A 23,442-nucleotide genomic window follows, 5' to 3' on the forward strand; every position below is an offset into this window, starting at 1 on the left:
ATCCTGTCTTTACTGACATTTCATAATTGCCCATAGGTTGCAAAGCTCTGCCCAAGATAAAACATTATGTGATTATATGCATTGCTGCTGCTGCTAAGTCACTTCAGTCGTGTCCGACTCTGTGCGACCCCATAGACAGCAGCCCACGAGGCTCCGCCGTCCCTGGGATTTGCCAGGCAAGAACACTGGAGTGGGTTGCCATTTCCTTCTCCAATGCAGGAAAGTGAAAAGTGAAAGGGAAGTCGCTCAGTCGTGTCTGACTCTTCTCGACCCCATGGACTGCAGCCCACCAGGCTCCTCCATCCATGGGATTTTCCAGGCAAGAGTGCTGGAGTGGGGTGCCATTGGCTTATCAACAAAAAATTAAAGAATACTTCCCTGCATTCAAAGACCACAGGATTTGGTTTCTCAAAAATCTTAGCTTCTTTCACCTTTTCTGCAAAAATAGTGTCCATTTCTCTGTTACCCCTTGCCTGTTACCCACACACTTTTCAATCCTCTACAATTCCTTAGTAAGTACAACTGATAAGAATATTCTTCTTAAGATTTTATCCTAGAGAAACCTTAGTGATTGCATTCTTTTAAAAAAAATGTTACTGGAGCACAGTTGCTTTACAATGTTGTGTTAGTATCAGGGGCATAACAAAGTGAATCAGTTATACATATACATATATCCACTCTTTTTTAGATTCTTTTCTCATATAGGTCACTGAGTAGAGTTCCTCATACTACATCAGTTCAGTTCAGTTCAGTCCCTCAGTCGTGTCCAACTCTTTGCGACCCCATGAATCGCAGCACGCCAGGCCTCCCTGTCCATCACCAACTCCCGGAGTTCACTCAGACTCAAGTCCATCGAGTCAGTGATGCCATCCAGCCATCTCATCCTCTGGCGTCCCCTTCTCCTCCTGCCCCCAATCCCTCCCAGCATCAGAGTCTTTTCCAATGAGTCAGCTCTTCGCATGAGGTGGCCAAAGTACTGGAGTTTCAGCTTCAGCATCATTCCCTCCAAAGAAATCCCAGGGCTGATTTGAATGGACTGGTTGGATCTCCTTGCAGTCCAAGGGACTCTCAAGAGTCTTCTCCAACACCACAGTTCAAAAGCATTAATTCTTCGGCACTCAGCCTTCTTCACAGAGCCTTTGACTGTGTGGATCACAATAAACTACGGAAAATTCTGAAAGAGATGGGAATACCAGACCACCTGATCTGCCTCTTGAGAAATCTGTATGCAGGTCAGGAAGCAACAGTTAGAACTGGACATGGAACAACAGACTGGTTCCAAATAGGAAAAGGTACATCAAGGCTGTATATTGTCACCCTGTTTATTTAACGTATATGCAGAGTACATCATGAGAAACGCTGGACTGGAAGAAACACAAGCTGGAATCAAGATTGCCGGGAGAAATATCAATAACTTCCCATCATACTACATCAGATCAGATCAGTCGCTCAGTCGTGTCCGACTCTTTGCAACCCCATGAATCGCAGCACACCAGTAGGTTCTTATTAGTTATCTATTTTATATATTATGTAATGATGGCCTATTCTTTACCTTCACTTGATATGACTTCTTGTTTAGGGTCATCTTTTGTTTTAATTCAATTTTTTGGTGCTCAGTGGCTTTAAATTTCCTAAATGTTAAAATGTCCTTATAAAATCTTAATTTTTTGGACTGCTTAAAATAGTTATAAAATAAGGGTCGGAAAACTGATTAAAATACTTTTGACAAATCTTTCTGCCAATGCTTTAGATAGTCCTTTTAGAAATAATTAACTTAAAAAAAAGAGAGACAACTCTTTGAGTGGTAAAGACAACTCAAGAACATTATATTACACAGGTATATACATGTGTTTCTATGTGATACATAAATTATGATCAGGTCTATTTTTCTGATGAGTAGTTGTACGCATCACAGCCATTTGTGCTGTTTGTTACTTCTTTTAAAAATATAAATATACACTTCTATAATTCAACCACATTTGATATGTTATTTCTACAGAGAGAAACATAATAAATTACTCCAAGTTTCACTAGTTTCAAACATTGATTTTTCCTATTTTGAGAAAAGTAAATTGATAAGGGACCACAAGCTAGCCATGAGACGATGAGACAGATTCCTACAATCTAGAAATTATTCCAAACTGACTAATTGAAGACTATATGCTTAATGAAAACTAACCATTATGACTAAGGAGCCACTAAGGCCTCCACCTACAAGACCTCATACTTCAAGCCAGAAATCCACAAACTAATATACATTCATAAGGAACAGCAGAGAACTGAAGTATTAAGTTTTAAGTACCATAAATATTACATCAGAGAAAGAAAAGATCAGTTGAGCTGGATTATGTGAAAAAGGCTTCCTAGAAAAGGTAAAATATGAACAAAGTCTAAAAAAAATTATGATGTGAATAATAAGCTCATGGGGGAACCAATCACAAAACCAAAAACCTTCTCTATTTGTACTGAAAGTAGGATTGATCATGAAAATGACAAGGGGATGGTAATGACTGCGGCACATGCTAGAGAACAGGCCAAGAACGCGTAGGGAGAACGGGCACTTCGTAGGGGGAGACGGAATAAGGTCATGATGGGCTTAAAGTGCTTGACTAAATTTGGGGTTTTTTTTAAGGCTCACTGTATATGTTGTACATTCAGAGATTTTAGTTTATAGGAACACTTCCATAACATAATCTTAGAACACACTTTTACTGAATAACCTGACAAAGGAAAGAAGAGCAGTCAGCATATTCTTTCTGAAAAGCACTGAAATGGAGACAATTGTATTATCTATGAATATTCTTGGAAAATGCACTCAGGTATCTGATTCACTTCTGCAGCCACTTCTATAAAGTGACCATTTTATATTCCTCATTTTTTAATTGCCATTTTCTTTTGTCTTATCAAGAATACCCATAGGGTTTATGTATCCAGAAATATACCTACTATGCATTCTTAATGCCCTTATATTTCTTGAATACCTAAAAACATTTGCTTTCCTAAGACTGTTATCATGAGGCTCGGTTCTGTTGAAGAATAAAAAAATGAAAAGCTGCTTGTTTAAAGAAGGTTCTGGACAATGGAGAAGAGATGTTATCAAAGATGCTCTGAAGTACAAGTGAACATTTCTGACCACTATCAATGCTTCTCTGTGTCTTAGCCAAGTGTTCTGCTTTCAAGAGCTCTTGCATTAGTATGTTCCGGTCTGATTCATAAATGCATTTTGGGTCATCTGCTTTATCTTAAAGACTCTTTTACTTTAATGATTTCCTCCTGAGTTTTGAGTATTACTAACAACAAAGAAAACAGTCCTGAAGCAAAATACAAAATTTGATTTTATATCATGTATACATTATACATTTTAGATGAATTATAACTATGAACCTCTCCTTTGAACAATTTTAATATTTAAATTATCTTCTGCTGTATTTGGTTTGGAAACTCTTCACTATTTAATAGTCAGGATAAAAACTGGTTAGAAGCATCATCAAGTATTGTTGTACCTAAAGATTTTGTTGTTGTTGTTTAGTGACAAAGTCATGTTTGACTCTTTTGAGACCCCATGGACCGTAGCCCACCAGGTTCCTCTGTCCATGGGATCTCCCAGGCAAGAATACTGAAGTGAGTTGCTATTTCCTTCTCCAGGGGATCTTCCTGACCCAGGGATGGAACCTTAGTTTCCTGCATTGTAGCTTTAGATACATATCATTAGATACGTAACATCTACTTGCTAATGATGTATGCTTGGCTGAAAGAGCATATTATAACAAAAAGAAAGATGTATACTGTGTATACCATATAATTATTATTTACTTTGCCAGCTGTAATTTAACAGAAGACTTGTAATTTATTCAAACAATATACAGATCATATGCCACAATACCATTAGGTTTTTACTTCTTTGAACAAAATACTTGATGCCTCTCAGTGATAAAGGTATTCATCAACTGACTTGAGTTTAACAATCCCGGGACCTAGTGAGACCCAGAGGATTTCTCTGATTTAACTTATTTACAACATACCAATTTCTCAATCTCTATTCTTGTTTTCCAATTCACAGCTCTTATCTCTGGTTATTTCATTGTTTAAAATTATCTCTAGATTAAACATCTTTAAACAGAACAAGGAATCACTGTATCACAGGGTCTTTATTCCCATATTATAAAACTTAACAATATGATATTTTATTCATTCACTCACTCAACAAAGAATCTTAAGCTTTAAGTGTGTACAAGATGCTGTGGACAAGATATATCTAGCTCCACATTCTATAGGAGATATAGATATTAATGAAGTAATCCATTTTATGACTGCAATAGTCATAAGTATTACAGAGGTGTACATGATGCTATGAAACCATATAAAACAAAGTTCCAACTTAATTTGGGGAAGAGGGACTGGAGAAAAGGACTTTCCAGGAAGTCTTCTCTGAGGGCTACTGTGAAAATTAAATATTTGAGAAGCATCGGGCCTGGGTCCCAGAACATAGCAGCATGTAGTGAAGTGATGGTGATAATGATGATGGTATGACACAATTAAAGTCATTCAGCTCTATATCGTTCTAGTCCTCCAGACCAGGCAAGTTTAGAATATATTAAGAATAGAACCAGATGTGCTAGTATGTTGCCTATTGCATGAAGAATAACAACAAAGGGCCTTAGAGTCTGTAACTGTCCGTTCATTGTCTTTATCATTATTATAGATTCTCCTCATCAGAGGCTTAACAGTGTGTGTCTTCCCAGAATAGGTCTAGTTCTCCTATTCTGAAATGTTGTTCGAGATTCACATGGGAATCTACTACTATGCTACTCAGTCAAGAGAAGAGCTTGGGCTGTGGTCAAGAAGGGCCAATCATAGTAGGTCCCTCATTCCTTCAGTTCGCATCAAGCCATTGAGAAGCTTAGCATCCTTGACCTGTTCACTTCTGCCCTTGCATGCCTCCATCATGCAGCTCCCCTTTCAAGGGCCGTTTCAGTGAACTCATCTTCAGCAGTACAGCCCAGGGCCTGCTAGTGTATGCATTCACGTGTGTGGACAACCAAATGACTAAAATAGGCTGAGGGTGGCTTCAATGAATGCAAACACAGAAATAAATATGAATCAGCGTATACAACAAGCCTGAAATACACACAGCAACCTTCTCACCACAAGAGAAACTACTGTTTGACCGTTTTCTTCTTGTAGTAAAAGTGAAACTGATTTTTGCTCACTTCATCATTTTATCCTTTTCATTTAATGCCATGCATTATGAGATTGCCATCTCTCAGGCAACATGGTAGCTGCTTTCATATGTGTTACTTTAAAAAATTTTTTAACAGCTTAACTAAGGAGTAGTTGACATAATACTCATGTATTATAATACTCATTATTATCATAGAAAGTTCACAGCTTGATAAGTTTTGGCATATGAATACCTCACCGGAATCACCACCAAAAATCAAGATAATGAACATGTGCTTTATCCCAAAGGAACTGCTATAGACTAAACGTTTGTGCCACCCTCCAGTTCACATATTTAAGCCCTAATCCCCAGTGTAACAGTACAAGAAGGTGAGAAGTAGTTAGGCTATGAGGATGAAGTCCTCTTGAATGGGCTTAGTGACCCTGATAAGAAGACACATGAAAGAGATGATCTTTCACTCCACCATTTGAGGATGCAGCAAGGAATACTGTGTGCAAGCCAGGGAGAGAGACCTCACCAGAACCTGGCCATGCCAGCACCATGATTTCAGACTTCCCAGCCTCCAGAACTGTGAGAAACTAATTTATATTGTGCAAGCCACTTGGTTTGCCATATCGTATTACAGAAGCCCACACCAGCCAAGACAAGAACATATGCATCACATCTCATGCTCCTTCCCAATTCCTCCCTTAGCATCTCCCCACCCTCTCATTCCAAGCAACCAGTGATCTACAGTTCTGCACTATGGATTAGCTTGCACTTTCTGAGACTTTCTACAAACAGAATCATTCATCATGTACTTTATGTGTGGGGCATCTTTCACTTAGTATAATTATTTGGAGCTTCATCCATGTTGTTCAGTGGCTAAATCCATATTATACCATATTATCAATACTCCATTCCTTCTTACTGCCAAGTATTATTCCATTGTGTGGGTATACCATAGTTTGTTTATACATTCACCTACTGAAATGGACATCTAAGGCTACTGCAAATAAACTTTTGTAGGTATTTGTATATAATAATTTGTATGGTCATACCATACCAAGATGTAACAGATTTCTCATGGGTAAATACCCAGGAATGGAGTAGCTGGTATATATGACTTTTAAAGAAACTGCCAAACTGTTTTCCAAAGTGAATGCACCATTTTATATTCTCAACCAGCAGCGGATGAGTTTTACTTCCTTTATGTTCTCACCAACACTAAGTATGGTAAATTATTTTAATTTTAGCCATTCTAAAAGTAAACCTTGTTTAATTCCCCCATGAAAAAGAATCTCCATGTCATAGATCATAACAATGAAGCTCTGCTCATGTTTTCCTCCCAAGGAGATAAATCACAAAAAGCTCCTTCAGAGTACCCCAAATTCTATTCTAATACAAAAACATAAAACAAAAAAATGTCAAAATTCTTACGCAATTTGATTTTATAACTGAACTTTCATACTGTAGACTTGAATCATAGTAAAACTGGTAACCAAATAAGTTTTAATCCCAAACATAGACCACATCATGAAATATTAAAACAAAATACCTTCTACAAACTCAGAAGGTCCAAATTTTGTACTGTAACCCTACAGAGTTGGGTAGGATGAGATCCTTTGTTAGTACAATTATCAAATATTAGTAATATTTCAAATGTTTCACATATCAATTTATCTCATGTTATTATGAGTAATTCTTTTGTAGAAAAAAAATGTATTCAATATTTAAAGTTTCCAAGGCCAATACTTGGCACAGTATGAGCTTGTGAAATTTTGACCAGGATGCTGAAATTTGATGACCATGATAACTAGAGAAAAAAAAAATGTGAGGAAATAATTTGCCATCTTAGTAATAGCAGCAGCCAGGAAAATTGCTAAAACATTATAAGTGCCAGAACATGACATTGTTGAAGAACTCAGGAAAAAGAAAAGTTTATTATCTTATATGGAAACTTTCAACCAACTCCCAAATACCTGGACACAGCAATACTTGCAAAGAAAGCAATGACATGATGGAAAGCAGACAGGAAAACTAATTCAAAATCACTTTGCAAAGTTTTAGTAAAACAGCCAACATTAAAGTGCTGCCAATTTGAAGCCACTGCTTTAAAAAAGGCAAACATCCTTCTAACATTCACTGGATCAAAAGTGACCTAATCACAAAATAAAATGCCTTCAAAAACAAAAGAGAATGGAATGGCAAAAAAGAGACAGCTACAAATCAGTCTTTTTTAACTTCCACTAGCATCATGAAAAACATGACAATCTGCAGATTATTAGCGCTGCCAAAACTGGAGAAAGTTCTTGTGGTTAATATAAAAACAAAATATGCATACATATACAAGGATTACAAAAGACTATTTTTTGCTTGTAGGAGCACTGTAATTTTATTTAAATGGTAGGTGTTTCTGCAGAATAGGAAATGGGACTGCACTTAAAAAAATATCAAATTTATACCCATTATACAGTAGTCACCTTTAAATTTTGGCAAGAAAAAAAATTGTCCACATGAAAAATAAAAGAAGCAAACTATTTAAAAATCTTCCAAACTACAATAACCAAAGAAACTGCTTATTTCCCCCTTTCAGGTAAATTTGAGATTTGCTCTCCTTAGAGAAAACAAAAACCACTATCAAGAATCTGGTTTGTTCTAAGATACTTGAGTACCTAAATCCTACATCCCATCCTGTAAAAAAAAAAAAAAAATAACAGCCACCTTTAAAATGTGTGTTCTGTGGAAAGTTGGGAAGGTAAAAACACTATTTTATTTGAACAATTAAGTTTCTTACACTTAAATAGGTACAATGTTTAAAATAATCATATCCATAAACAGTGGATATTTCTGATTCAAACAGAGAAGAGTACAAGTTTGGTCTTTTGGTTTGTTTTTGTTTGGGGAAGGAGGTATTCCATTTGTTTTCAGTTGCTTAAGCTTTGAAAAATGAACCTGGTCTCCAGCACTCTGTATAAGTCACCTGAAGGAGTTGAAAGGAAGGAGTCGAAAGAGGAGAGTGAAAAAGTTGGCTTAAAACTCAACATTCAGAAAACTAAGATCATGGCATCCGGTCCCATCACTTTATGGCAAATAGATGGGGAAACGGTGGAAACAGTGACAGACTTTCTATTTTGGGGCTCCAAAATCACTGCAGATGGTGATTGCAGCCATGAAATTAAAAGATGCTTACTCCTTGGAAGAAAAGCTATGAAAAACCTAGACAGCATATTAAAAAGCAGAGACGTTACTTTACCAACAAAGGTCCATCTAGTCAAAGCTATGGTTTTTCCAGTGGTCGTGTATGGATGTGAGAGTTGGACTATAAAGAAAGCTGAGCACTAAAGAATTGATGCTTTGGAACTGTGGTGTTGGAGAAGACTCTTGAGAGTCCCTTGGACTGCAAGGAGATCCAACCAGTCCATCCTAAAGGAAATCAGTCCTGAATATTCATTGGAAGGATTAATGCTGAAGCTGAAACTCCAATACTCTGGCCACCTGATGCAGAGAACTGACTCATGTGAAAAGACCCTGATGCTGGGAAAGATTGAAGACAGGAGGAGAAGGAGATGACAGAGGATGTGTTGTTTGGATGGCATCACCGACTCTATGGACATGAATTTGAGTAGACTCTGGGAGTTGGTGATGGACAGGGAAGGCTGGCGTGCTGCAGTCCATGGGGTCGCAGAGTAGGACATGACCAAGAGACTGAACTGAACTGAACAGAACAGAACATTGATAATTTATAAGTTTTTTTTTCTTAAATACATAATATTATTTTTATTCCTCGAATGGGTTTATTTTGCATTCATGGGAATGCTAGAGAGAGACAGAAAACAAGCAATCTAGAGGAGTACCTTCTCTAATCATGGCAATTCACAGGTCATGCTGTGAGTTTACTATCAAATGTTCCTTCCAATACAGATTTTTGCTGTGGCCATTGTAAGTTAGGCTGTTAGCAGTTTGCAAATTTCTTCTGTGCAAAAGCGGTTAAGCTTCTTCTGTTGCCATAAAAGGCAGATATATTAACAGATATTTGGGGTTCAAATCAAACTTGCAATTTACGGTTAACATTCAAAAAGGTGACTTCGAATTTTAAAAAATTACTTTAAATTATTTTCAAATTTTAATTTTATTCATATAAAATAGGGCCATAGTTCATATCATATATTACAGTATATGGTAGAATATACTTAAGTATATAAAAGTAAGTGTATTTCTTTTTAATATATGAATTCTTTTTAATGTATGCAACAATTATTATAGGCACAATCTTAAATTAATGAAGAAATAAACAAAGCTAAATTATACTAAATACCCTTGTGGCTCAGCTGGTAAAGAATCCGCCTGCAATGCGGGAGACCTGGGTTTGATCCCTGGGTTGGGAAGATCCCCTGGAGAAGGGGAAGGCAACCCACTCCAGTATTCTGGCCTAGAGGATTCCATGGACAGTCCATGGGATCGCAAAGAGTCAGACACGACTAAGCAACTTTCATACTCACACCATCTGTAAATTATAGGGCTTTTTTTTTTTTCCTTAGCCTATTCCTTTCACTACCCTTCTACATAGAGACTCTTAGATATTTATAATTATTGTGCAGACAAAATGCTGCATGCTGAAAAATTTATTAGAAATATGGCTGTTTATCAATTTTTACTACATCTTCATAATAAATATAAAAAATTTATACACATTGCTATATTTAAAACAGATATTCAAGAAGGACCTACTGTGTATAATAGCACAGGATACTCTGCTAAATATTCTATAATAAGCTAAGCAGGAAAATGACTTGAAAGAGAATATATATGTATATTGTAACTGAATTATTTTCTGTACACCTGAAACTAAAATAATATTGTTAATCAACTATACTCCATTATAAAGAAATAATTTTAATTTACTGAAATAAAAGCAGTATAAATGTAAGAAAAAATTAGGTACTCTCCCTCTCCCCCTCTCTTTCTGCAACTATATTTATTTATTTATTTATTTTTTGCAACTATATTTAATTTGGGGGTTAGTTTCTTGAGTAAAAGTCTTAGAATCAGAAGTTAAATGGTAATCAAAGGCATGATCACAGTTGCAACCTTCCCAATATACTGATAAACTCTTCCAATTTATAATACTAGCAGCAATGTGTGAGTTCACATATATCCCTACAGCTTTATCTAAAATGGACTTATAATTTTTAGTTATTTAATAATTTCAGACTGTAGCACACACCCCACACTTATTTTAATTTTGTAATATTACTAAGACGAATATTTTTCTTTTCAATTTTGATATTTCTGTTCTCACTTACATGAAAATTTATTTTCATCTATGTTTCCTCTGAATATCATTCATAATTTGCATGAATTCTCAAAAATGACATCAATGTCAATTTCCTAGTTATCGACTCCATCAATAGTTCTTCATGTTATTAAATTGACTACAATTTTGAATACAGAGAAAGCAGAAAATTTCACCCCTAAATCATTTTGCTTTTTTCAATTTTTATATTTTTATATTTTTAAATATAACATATCTATATATATATATGTAACTTTTAATGTTTTTTACATTACATATGTCTTTTTTGAATCACATGAGATATAGGGAAAATGTATTTACTTCTATAGTCTTATCTCAGTTTTGTAAATGGTGCATTAAATAACTCATGTTCTCACTATATTCTCACCTAATTTTCATCTTAAATTCAACAAACATTTTCTGAAATCTTCAATTTAACTTGTCTTTTCTTCAAAATAAGTAGTACATGTGTAACTCAGTGAATGAGTAACGTTTTGGTGACTAACATTGAAATGAAGTTATCTGGAATTGCTTTCAAATTAGAGTTATTTTCCAGTGAGAAATTATAACCAAACTGACCAAGTAGTTAACAATGATAAAATATTTTGGAATACTCCCAAATTCTTGGTATTAAAATAATCATTTAAGACATGTGACACAAAATGTTCTAGGATGCTCATCATTATAACTGAAAATAAAAGTATACTGTTGACTGTATATCTCAACTTGGTTAAAATAGTAAGCTACTTTTGTATTGGTAGGTAGGCAAAAGTGAACAATGCTTACAATGGAGGCAAAAAAAGAAAAACCAGATAAGGTACTAAGATCATTTTAAATGTGTTAGCTGTTCATAATTAGTACATATGTTTCTTCTTTAATTATAAATGTTATATTCCTTAATTTATCTATTGATATATAAGTAACAGTGCTATGCATATTTGTAACACTTTTTTACATGAGCAAATGATTTCTCTGATTAAATGATATCTCCCAAAGGGATTACATGGTGTATTATGTTGGTATGAATTAGTTTGTTAGATAAATAACTTTAAACATGAAATAGTAATCAACAAGTATGCATAAAAATCATTTAAATGTGTATGATGTTTTCCTGAATTGAGTGATTCCAGTTTGTCTATCTGAAGTTAAATGTTCCAATTTCTGAATACAGAAATTAGAATGAATGTTTAATTATAATGATACCAATGTTTTAGAATTTTGTTCTTTATTTATCATCTTATAGATGGCTTTTCCTTTTTGAGGGAAGATGCAAAACTAGTCTGTTGAAATTTTAGGGTGCAGAACCAGAAATTCCAATGACTTCTGAAATAGGAAAATTGAACGTTTGGGAAAGAGTTGTGCATTAATGACACATACTTGGCAGTCATCAGTCTATAAATTATACTTAATGTCACGAGGCTGAGTGATGTCCCCAGTGGTAAGTGCAAATAAAAGAGAGAAGAGGACCAAGTACTGATCCTTCGGGCACGCCCATGTGAAGAGGTCTGGCAAAGAAACAGGAGGGAGAAACGAGTCACAGACATCCATGATAACACACTGGCTCTGAGGCTCTGGGGCAGATCAAGGAAGACGACCAAAACACTGGCCAGTGCAAGGGCAGGGCCTGGGAGGGCACGATGAACCCGATCCGACTTCTGGTGGAGCAGTGGGAACCTCAGTCTGATTAAAGAATGTTTAGGAGACAATTAAAGGAAAACTAGAGACAAGAAGTATAGACTTGTTGTGAATTTCACTGCCAAGAGAAACAAAAAACAGCTAGTGGGGCAGAGAGAGGAGAGAGCAAGACGGTTTTGTGTGGGGTTTTTTTGTTTTGTTTTCAACACAATGGAAATTTTTTAACAATTATAAAGTCCCGAGACAACATATTTTCCTAATCCAATGTAAAGTTCTAATGAGGAAGGGCATTACAAAATGATGACCTAAGCTAATAAGAAGAAAATGATTTTGTCCAGAAAACTTTTATTAATAACTCTCAATTAGGCCAGCCCTATTTTCAAAGTAGTTAAAATTTACAGGAATCTAACTATATATCAAAAGCAACAGTCAAGTGCTCTTCTCCCTTTCATAAATGATATGGGAGTAATGGGAAATCTCCTGAGGGACACTTATCCCAGAACAGGTTAAAAAGCAAAGCTGTATCAGGTGGGCTTTTAGGGAAAATATTAGTATGCCATGTATATCAACTATCTGTATGTAAATAATAAATTAAAATCTTGATTGATTGGTCAAACATAATAAGCTTAATTCAATAAAATACAGCTCTAGGATGATGTTATTAACACAAGTTCAATTTGATATTTAAAACGTCTTCTGGAAGGAATGGTTATTTAAATGTCTGTCTGAAGTATCAGAATTATACCAATAGAACATATAAAACATGTACCGATAATGTGATTATACGGTTAGCCACACCCTTACAACAATTTGGGGCTTCCCTGGTAGGTCAGATGGCAAAAATCTGCCTGCAATGCAGGAAACCTGGGTTCAATCCCTGGGTTGGGAAGATCCCCAGAAGAAGGGAGTGGCAGACCACTCCAGTCTTCCTGCCTGGAGAATTCCATGGACAGCCCATGGGGTCACAAATAGTCAGACATGACTGAGTGCCTAACACACACTTTCACTTTATACCAACTTGTCACTAAGTAACAAGGTTTCTCAGAACATCTAAAACTTGTATGAAAGAGGCTACTTTGCACTGACTGTAATGGGTAATTAATTCAAACTATACACGGGGGCCTTACTGGTGGAGATCCTGTGTCCCACTGAACTCAGGAAATCTCATGGCACATCCACCACTGCAGAAATACACATCACTGGAGGGCCAGCTGTTCATTCCAGCTCTCCTGTCCTTTCTCCCTTTCTCCTCTCTCCTGTCCTGATCTGTCCAGGGATCAGGATCAAGGTGGGGGACTGTAAAACAGACAGATTATAACTGCACTACATTTACTTTCCTTTTCTTTCCCCAAAACAAAGAATTTTGAGATTATCACCAGTTAATACCAAAACCCAGATGACATACAGAAACAAACCTTCACACTAAAATTTAAACTGAACCCAACTCATGAATTCCAGTAATGGAGACATTCAATCAGGTACAACTGTACCTACAGAGCTAAATATCATCCAAATCTCACTGCATATTAATACTTAAGGCATTCTAGACACCATCATGAAGATGTATGCACACTTAAATACAAAGAATTGTCCTCAGATCATTTCCAAGTTGTTATGAAACTGTCAACAGAAATTTTAACAATTAAAATGGACAAATATCAGCTTTCCTCTTTTGGAAAATTTGATGTCTTTCAAGACATGTCTGAAATGAAATTTTGCCCCTATAATTTTTTTTTTCTTTGAGAATTGCACTTTTCTGACAGCAATATGCAGTTCCACGCAGATCCACCCACTTCCCACTGCTTTTCAGACTTATGTAGCAGAAGCGCCACCAATACACATACATATTCATAAGCTGTCTGAAGCATTAATTCCACACATGGCAATGTATACTTGCATCTGTGGTTGGAGCTTCTAATTTGCAAAAGCAAATATAATGTGTCTAAAAATCTTGATGAGTGAGTCTTTCAAATTCAAGCCCAGAATATTAGGGATCCACGTATACATAATTTCAAGCAGCAATAGATTTAAGTTTTCTGACTACCTAATATAATTCTCTCCAAGTCAGAGTGTCACTATATGAATCTGATTATTGTCAATGCTAATTTCTCTAATTTACTTCATATATGTATTTCAGGTTATAAATATTCATAACCAAAGTCCTCTGATAGTATCCCCTTCCATTAGTCTAAACTAAATTCTACTTTGTATAACACAAATCTATTTTCTCCCATCCTAATTTATCAAACGGCTAAGAAAAGTAGTTGGCAGTATCTATTCCAAACAAAGAAACAACCTTTCATTTCAGTGTATAATGGGCTAGTTGAAATACAGATAATTCAAAGCATCTTACGTATCACTGATTCCTCATTTTTCTTTTTCCCTTTTTTTTTTTTTGGTAATAATCTCATCAGTGGTTGAGCTGATCTACTTCTGTCCTTGAGTTCTAATTCTACTCTAGTAACTATAAATGTTCATAGGGTTCTCAAGGCAAGAATATTGAAGTGGTTTGCCATTCCCTTCTCCAGTTTTGATGAAAGTCTTCTCTTGATGAGAGTGAAAGAGGAGAGGAAAAGGCTGGCTTAAAACTCAACATTCAGAAAACTAAGATCATGGCATCTGGTCCCATCACTTCATGGCAAATAGATGGGGAAACAATGGAAACAATGACAGATTTTATTTTGGGGGGGTCCAAAATCACTGCAGATGGTGACTGCAGCCATGAAATTAAAAGACGCCTGCTCCTCGGAAGAAAAGCTATGACCAACCTAGACAGCATTTTAAAAAGCAGAGACATTACTTTGCCAACAAAGGTCTGTCTAATCAAAGCTATGGTTTTTCCAGTAGTCATGTACGGATGTGAGAGTTTGGACCATAAAGAAAGCTGAGCACCAAAGAATTGATGCTTCTGAACTGTGGTGTTGTGGAAGACCCTTAAGAGTCCCTTGGACTGTAAGGAGATCCAACCAGTTCATCCTAAAGGAAATCGGTCCTGAATATTCACTGGAAGGATTGATGCTGAAGCTGAAACTCTAATACTTTGGCCACCTGATGCAAAGAACCGATTTATTTGAAAAGACCCTGATGCTGGGAAAGATTAAAGGCAGTAGGAGAAGGGGACGACAGAGGAAGAGATGGTTGGATGGCATCACCCACTCTATGGACATGAGTTTGAGTAAACTCTGGGAATTGATGATAGACAGGGAGGCCTGGTGTGCTGCAGTCCATGGGACACAACTGAGCAACTGAACTGAACTCTAAATGAGCAGATTTCCCTTTTACTCCTCTTTCTTGGGTGCACAGCCGGGGGGGGGGGGGGTGGCTACTTAAGCCAAGAATGGCCCTAGTTTGCTAACTCAGGACTTTAAAGCACAGAAATTTGTACATAAGTGCTTGAAAAATAAATAATTAAAGGACTGGCATCAATCTAAAAGCACATACACAGTTTGCAAGCATCAAAATTGTAGACTTGCTAATTTCTTGGCAAATTTCAATATGACAAAAATCATTAAAAGGTGAAAACCTCAATTAAACAAGTAAATTGTCTTAACGTAGTTAAACACGCGACATGTTAATGAATTAACTTTGTAAATCAGTGGGGAAAAAAATTGCTTCTCGCTAATATTCAGAAAAGATAACAAATTCCTTTGCTCAGATTTTGATTGTTTATTTTTGTTGATTTTATTAACCATGCCAGTGGTTCAAAACAGACACCTGAAATTGCTAGGATTTCCTGAGGAAAGCCTATCGGTATATTTGGAGTTGTGTTATTTATAACACTTATTTCCTCTTTCTAAAAGGTTGCAGGAGCAAGATTTAAAAATTGTTTACTATTAAAACAATGTTTATTAAAGTATCTTGCAAATGAACATAGAATGTTTAGAAGTTCAACAACTTGCTTGGGCAGCACTGTACTCTCTTAGAGAGTGGCTCTGCAACAAATATATGGATCTTCCAGAAAGTCCCAAAGGATTTACAGATAGTAGTAGTAGATCCTCATCATTTGCAGAGTCTGTATTTGTAAATTCACTTACTGGCTAAAATGTATTTGTAATCCCCAAGCCAGTATTCACGATGCTTCTGGGGTCATTTGCAGACACTTCTCGGTGTTTCATAGAGCAGCAAATTTCTGAGTCACAGGACATGCACATCCCCAGTTGAAGCTCTGCCTTCATATCCTGTGTTTCTGTCAATGATTTCACTGTTTAAAATGTCCCCCAAGCATAATGCAGAAGTGCTGTCCAGTGTGCCTGAGTGTAAGAAAGGAAGTTGCAATGGGCCTTAAGTAGAAAAATATGTGAGTCAGATTAGCTTCATTCAGGCATGAGTTAGAGTGGTGGCCAACGAGTATATTAAGCCCCATTAAACAAGGTATCTTTAAACAAAAACACACATAAACAAGATTATGTATTGACTCGTTGACAAATGTGGCCAGAGGCTTACAGGACCCAATCCGGCATTTCCTGTATGAACAGTGGTTCAGGATTGCTAAGTCAGTGTTCAAAGTAACTTTGTAGAATATAACTACTACCAACTGTGTTATTTCTAATCAATCGACTGTGATATACCACCCTGGGCTTCCCAGGTGGCGCTAGTGGTAAAGATCCCACACGCCAATGCAGATAGATGGTTAAGAGGTCGGGTTTGGATCCCCAGCTCAGGAAGATCCATTGGAGGAGGGCATGACAACCCACTCCAGTATTTTTGCCTGGAGAATCCCATGGACTGAGAAGCCTGGCAGGCTGCAGTCAAAAGGCTGCACAGAGTTGGACACAACTGAAGTGACTTCGCACACACGCACCCATACCATCCCAAGGATAGGCAGCACTGGGAATAAAGCAGAATGTTCACATTTGCTGACTTATTAAGAGTGTTATCTCTAATCTACAGTAACCAAACAAACAAAAAACTTGACTTCTATGGATTGACCATGGTAATTTTGGGTCTAGTAATGATATTACTTTTCTAGTGAAATCCGGATCCCTAAACTCATCACTCTTCTTCCTTTCCAATGTCTTCTTATTTGCAAAGACCATGTTTCAGGAAAATAGTTAACATGTTCTACCTTATAAAACCCACAAGCAAAACTGTGAACACTGTAAATTCTGTATATGGCTAGATGCCAACATCAGAAAGGAGGGGAAAAATACCTGTTTCTGAAAAAAATACTGTGTTTCTGTTGCTGCTGGATTTCCTTGAAAGAAAAAGACTTCAGCAATTTTATACATCTGTCCCTGGAAGGCTATCACATGAATATCATTGGGCTGTTTCAGCCTCTATTTCATTCATCCTTCATACCCTTTTCCTTCTCTCTCCACATTTGCTCCCTATCCGATAAGAACACTGGCTCCAATTCTTATTTAAAAAATTACTATATGCCATATTAATTAAATTTAGAATATTTTTTTAATTTGGAATTTAAGATAAGGCAATAAACACTTCTGTGTAATACCTTTGTCTACTTAATTGTCAGGACCTGTACGAGGTTAAGCAACCAATCTTTGTCTCCAGAGAAACAGAGCCCAATAGAGTTGTGTGTGGCATGTGTGTGTATATATATTCTCTCTGTGTGTATTATGTGGTTGCCGGGGCTGGCAAATCCAAAAATTATCAATCAGACAGGAAAGCTGGAAACTCAGGCAGGAGCTGATGCTATAATCTTGAGGCAAAATTTCTTCTCAGTATTTGCTCTTTAGGCCTTCAACTGAATTGATGAGGTTCATCCACAGTATTATTTAAGTCAACTGACTGTGGATGTAAACCACAACTACAAAATACCTCTTCACACCAAGACTCATATTAATGTTTAACCAACTGGACACCATTGGAAAAGACTCTGATGCTGGGAGGGATTGGGGTCAGGAGGAAAAGGGGACGACAGAGGATGAGATGGCTGGATGGCATCACCGACTCGATGGACATGAGTTTGAGTGAACTCCAGGAGATGGTGATGGACAGGGAGGCCTGGCATGCAGGATTCATGGGGCCGCAAAGAGTCGGACACAACTCAGCGACTGAACTGAACTGAACTGGACACCACAGTTACATCAAGGTAACACACATAAATAACCATCACAGTACTCTACCCCATAAAGTTGCCTCCAGTAAATACCAATAAGCAACAGGGAAACAAAATGAACTGAGGCAAGAGTCCTGGGATGAAATCTCAGCTCTTTCACTAACTGTATGGTTTTAAGAAAATCACTTTATTTTCCTGAACCTTGGTATGCTTATTTGCAAAACAAAAACCAAACACTGGTTTTTTACAGTGTTGGTATTTTACAGATTTGATAAAGAGCTTAAGGCAATCAAGGAGTGGCAGTACAGTGCTATTAGTGTCTATGTCTTTTATAACTGTATTAAATATATGTCACTAGTATATTCCTAACACACAGTAACTGCTTCATAAATGTGTGTGTAAGAAAGAAAGGAAGAAACAAGGCGGAAAAGAGGGGAGGGAGGGAAGAAAGAAGGAAGAAAGAAAAAATGAATGAAGAAATAAATATCAAAGTTCACTTCTGGAAAAAACCTAAAATCACAGTTCTTGAGACTACAGGAAAAACACACACACACCAAAAAAAAAAAAAAACCAGTCCCTTATTTCCAAAAATTTAGACCTGGAGTGGTAAAGAAGGCCAGTTCGCAAATACAAACATTTATAAACATAATGCAAACATTAAGAAAGAGATACAGAAGTGAATGAATTTAATGCATAAAGCATTCTGCTTTAAGACAAATAAAAGGCACATTCTGAGCCTATGAAGGGTCAAAAACCAAACACAACGTATGAGATAGTCACCTGAAGACATCACTGTAGAGGGATCTAATTGTGCTTTGTAAACCTGGCTTACCTTACAAATTAATTGATAAGGATAGAGTGTTGCTAAATTTAAAACAAGGTTAAAAAGCAACATCTTGAGAATGACACTGCTGGAATGGAAAGTGTAAAGGAGAACTGTAATACAGTCAGTTGGAGTGACAGATAAGAGATTAGAACCTGAAGATCCATTAATGTTTATATCAAATTATCCAAGGAAAAGAACCTTATCAGGTGACCCAGTAAGGCAATGAGGTTTTCCCATAGCCTAGATGGAATATCCTTCAAGACTAATCAATTCCTTATGTTTCAATTTTGAGCCAGTTTAGCAACTATCTGGCTACTGATTCTGCTTCACAGTTATCTTGCTATGGAGAAGCAATGCCATGGAAAGCATATCATTCATCATAAACTGGTAAACAGGCATTCTGGTTCATAAAAATAATTTTTGAGGAGTTTTATCAGCACAGGGTTTGTTTTTTTAGGAGATATAGCAACTCTGGCTAAAAGGGAAACAAAATTTCTGGAGTTTAAAATTTGAGAACCAGAAACTGCATCTCATTGAGTCAGTCTTGGGGTAGGCCAGCCTGACAGGCCATGCATGGAAGCCCTTTCTATATTCCTCCCTAATACAGATCTTTGAATCATTCCTGTATGTTGAAGGCTGAAAAGACCCAGAGACTTCAGGAAAAAAAAAAAAAAAGAGGATAAGAAGTATTCCAATGGGTAGAAATTTTGAGTAGACCATTCCAGATGGAAAGAAAAGTATAGCTAAGGTTCAAAGATGGGGAAACAAAATGTACATACTGATTAGAACAAACAGTCCAACTTTGATGTCCATACACAGGAAGACTGAACAAGAAAACTGTACACGTTGACTGGCCATTTAGACCATTGTAAGTGACCAGATTAGATAATGGTTTTTATTTTATTGGCAATGGGAAGCCTCCAAGTTTTCCTTTGAGGTGAATATCAAAATTTTAAGTACAATTACATAATTAAGAGGATAATTGATTTCTTGGAGGAGAGAGTGGCTGATCCATGAAGCTTATTCCAACAGTCTACATGCTCCTGCTGCTAAGTCGCTTCAGTCGTGTCCGACTCTGTGCGACCCCATAGATGGCAGTCCACCAGGCTCCCCCGTCCCTCGGATTCTCCAGGCAAGAACACGAGTGGGTTGCCATTTCCTTCCCCAGTGCATAAAAGTGAAAAGTGAAAGTGAAGTCGCTCAGTCGTGTCTGACTCTTAGCCACCCCATGGGCTGCAGCCCTCCAGGGTCCTCCATCCATGGGATTTTCCAGGCAAGAGTACTGGAGTGGGGTGCCATTGCCTTCTCCGAACAGTCTACATAGTAGGTAGTAAGAATACTAGTTGGAAAGATGATTGTCAAAACCAAAGAAAGTAAAGATCAGACCCTGAAGAAAGGATAATCATTGGCATTCACTGTGCATCTGATTGAATGTGAAAGATGAGGGACCCCGTAAGGTTGATACGTACTCCAAGGTTAGGAGTAACAGTATACCAGTGCCACTGAGGGAAATGCACATGCCAGGGGGGGGAAAGCAGGCATACGGTAGCAGGAAAGACAAAAAGGTTGCGTTTAGACAATCCAGTATTTGGTCTTAAGTAACAAACCCAGTTGCACATGCTATGCTAAATATTGATATTAAGAGATTCAAACTATTAATGTAAAATGATGTTTGAAATGTATCGAATAGCACATCAATGATTTTTAAAAAACCGATATACATGTACTAAGGAGAAGAAAGGAAAATTAAAATATACCAATTAATCCTGGAAGTTTTCACAAGACAAAGGTGTTTTGAGCTATAGTTTCAAAATTTACATTACAAAGATAGGATGAAAATACAGGGATTGCCTTTTCAGTGCTGACATACACGGTAAAAAGCTGACAATAAATATTTATTAAACAATGGTACTTATCAATGAAAATAAAGGTAGCATATAAGTAATATTATAAGTAAGATGATACAGATTTAAATTTTAAAACAAGCTGAATCTTAAATTTACACAGATCTTTTTCTTTCATTTTTATACCCATATAGTGCAAGTTTAATAATTTAATAAAGTATGTCTATGTATGTGTGTCTAAAATATTGTTAATAAATATACTGTTTCTGTTGTTCCCCTTCAATTAAAAATATTAGCAAGGTATTAATGGATAACTTTATTATAAATCATGGGCAAACTGACTCAAGTTTTCTAGGATTATACATTTAAATGGTAGAACTATCCTGCTTTTTATTTCACAATTTGAACCATTTATAAAATAATATTTTAATTATTTAAAGGTATTTTTGTTTATGACTGAGAAAACTCATAACCCTAACGTGAAAACACAGGTACATAATTATAAGATGACACATGTGGTGGATATTTTTACACGTCACCCTGGCTAGGCTATAGTACCCAGTTATTTAATCAAACAAGAATACAAATGTCGCTGTAAAGGTGTTGTGTAGATACAATTCATATCTACAGTCCTTTGACTTTCAGTAAGAAAATCACCCTCAATCATCTGGATGAACTTTCTCCAAAGAGTCTAAAAGCCTAAGAGCAAAATGGAGGTTTCCCTGCCTGATAGATTATATATTTCAGACTTGCCAGACTTACTCCTACAATCAAGTAAGCCAATTCTTTGAGATACTTCTTCTCACACACACACACACACACACACACACCTTATTGATCTGTTTCTCTAGAGAACCCTGACTAATACAACATGACAAATGTTGTATTTCCACTTTTCCAGCTAACAATCCAGTACTTTCGGTCCTTTCTTGACAGCTTAGCAGAGGTATGAGCACCATAGCTGAACAATCTGTGAGGGTGGTGAAGGTTCCCCTGAGGTGGTTTCATTTGGCTGAATCTTGAAGCTATGGCACCAGGCAGGGAAGGAAGGTAGCCAGGTGAGGGGTGTAGTGTAATCTACGTAGAAGGACCAAGATAGTCAGAGGTCCAGAGGTTTGAGAGTATCACTATATGCAGGCAAAGGCTAACTATGTGTCCAAAGCAGAAACTGCAGGCACAAGAGGGGCACAAGATCTGTCTGAATGAGTCATGCTCTGCCCAGGGGCAACTGGAGACACAGGTGAATTTTAAGTAAGGATGAGACATGATCTGAATTATATTTTAGAAAGACCGCTTTTGTGAGGCAAAGTATAGGAGACAGGTATTAGTGTTATACTTCTGCTGTCTCTCTTTACAGTAAATGATATTAAAAACCTGAGTAAATTTCTTTATTAATAATCATGGTTGCAATTACAAAGAATGCATGGTAGCTGAGGAAGTTGAGTTAATATACCCTTTAGTGGTACATAAGTCAAAATTCAATCTAGCAAGCTGAGTCTTTACTCTTCACAGCCACAGCAAGCTGGAGATTTTCCAAATGTTCCACCCACCCTTAAAGATAGGCATATGTAAAGGGCAAGGCAACAATCTAACAACACCACTCTGCATGGCTGACAAGACCAAACTGTTTAAAAGCACTTTTCCAGCTAACAGTCCAGTACTTTCGGTCCTTTCTTGACAGCTGACAGAGAAACCAAGAATCGTAATACTTGCCTGACTCTTCTGTATGCTGTCTACTCCATAAATGTGTCCACTGTCTTCTCTTTTTAGAAACTTGTTTCAAGGAAGCACTAACTCGAAAACATCAAGAAGCACTGAACTCTCCGCGAGTGCCAAACGCCCGAATGCGCTGCTTTGTGCACCCAGCCCTGTGCATCAGCCTAACTAAGAAAACACAGCCTAATTTTTAAAACTGAGTTACCAGAGCAACAAAGTGAACAGTTAAAAAGCTACGAACTTAATCAATGCAAGTCATTGTTGAAAAGATTATCCCCTGAGACAAATCTCTCACTGCTAAAATTATTGCTATTTATCTGAAGTGTTTTCTGAAAAGGTAAGAATCACAGACTGAGGACTTCAGATCAATGAGGTGTTTTGTTTTTTTTTTTCCCCCAATGAGCTAAAGCTCACAGTAGACCTAAGCTACGCTTTTAATCATGACATTAATCAATAAAAATTGCACCCAAGAGAATGACAGCATAGGTTCTTCAGGGAGTCTAGTAGGGCTTAAACTGCTATACTTGTGGAAATAGTCAATATTTCATGTTGTAAAATATAATGCAGGTTGATTTTCTTCCTATTTCCCCAGAGCAGAATTTGGGTGCTAAAAACCCAGAACATTAGCCTGGTGCATTATGAACATTAATGTGTTTAAGAATCACCTGTGGATCTTGTTAAAATGCAGATTTTGAGTCAGTTGATTTGGGTGAGGCCTGATATCTGCATCTTTGCAAGTTCTCGGGTGATGTCAGCAGACCATCCCTGAAGTGGCAAGATGGCAGAATCCATTACTGACTGGTCAACAGAAAACAGCCAAAGGCAGTACACAGGCAGAGGGATGCTTACAAAAGAAGAACTTGACTGCAAAAGAGATTCTACTTCTAGATTTTCTACCCCATACTGCCCTCTATGAAAATGAGAAAATGGCAATACTCAACTTAC

The 23,442-nt window shown here is 36.9% G+C and overlaps 1 protein-coding gene and 1 long non-coding RNA gene across 3 annotated transcripts in view; both read right to left on the reverse strand.

The window, feature by feature from the left end:
* PRKD1 (protein kinase D1) overlaps positions 1 to 23,442 on the reverse strand; it is a 347,146-nt gene that overhangs the window by 209,610 nt on the left and 114,094 nt on the right. The window lies entirely within an intron of this gene.
* LOC132343367 (uncharacterized) overlaps positions 1 to 23,442 on the reverse strand; it is a 131,685-nt gene that overhangs the window by 20,686 nt on the left and 87,557 nt on the right. Inside the window, exon 2 of the long non-coding RNA XR_009492173.1 lies at positions 1 to 23,262. This exon is cut by the window's left edge and continues 20,686 nt beyond it. This is a non-coding gene — a long non-coding RNA (uncharacterized lncRNA). The remainder of the gene's footprint in view (positions 23,263 to 23,442) is intronic.

Source organism: Bos taurus, chromosome 21 (assembly GCF_002263795.3).
Source record: "Bos taurus isolate L1 Dominette 01449 registration number 42190680 breed Hereford chromosome 21, ARS-UCD2.0, whole genome shotgun sequence".
NCBI classification, from domain to species: domain Eukaryota; kingdom Metazoa; phylum Chordata; class Mammalia; order Artiodactyla; family Bovidae; genus Bos; species Bos taurus.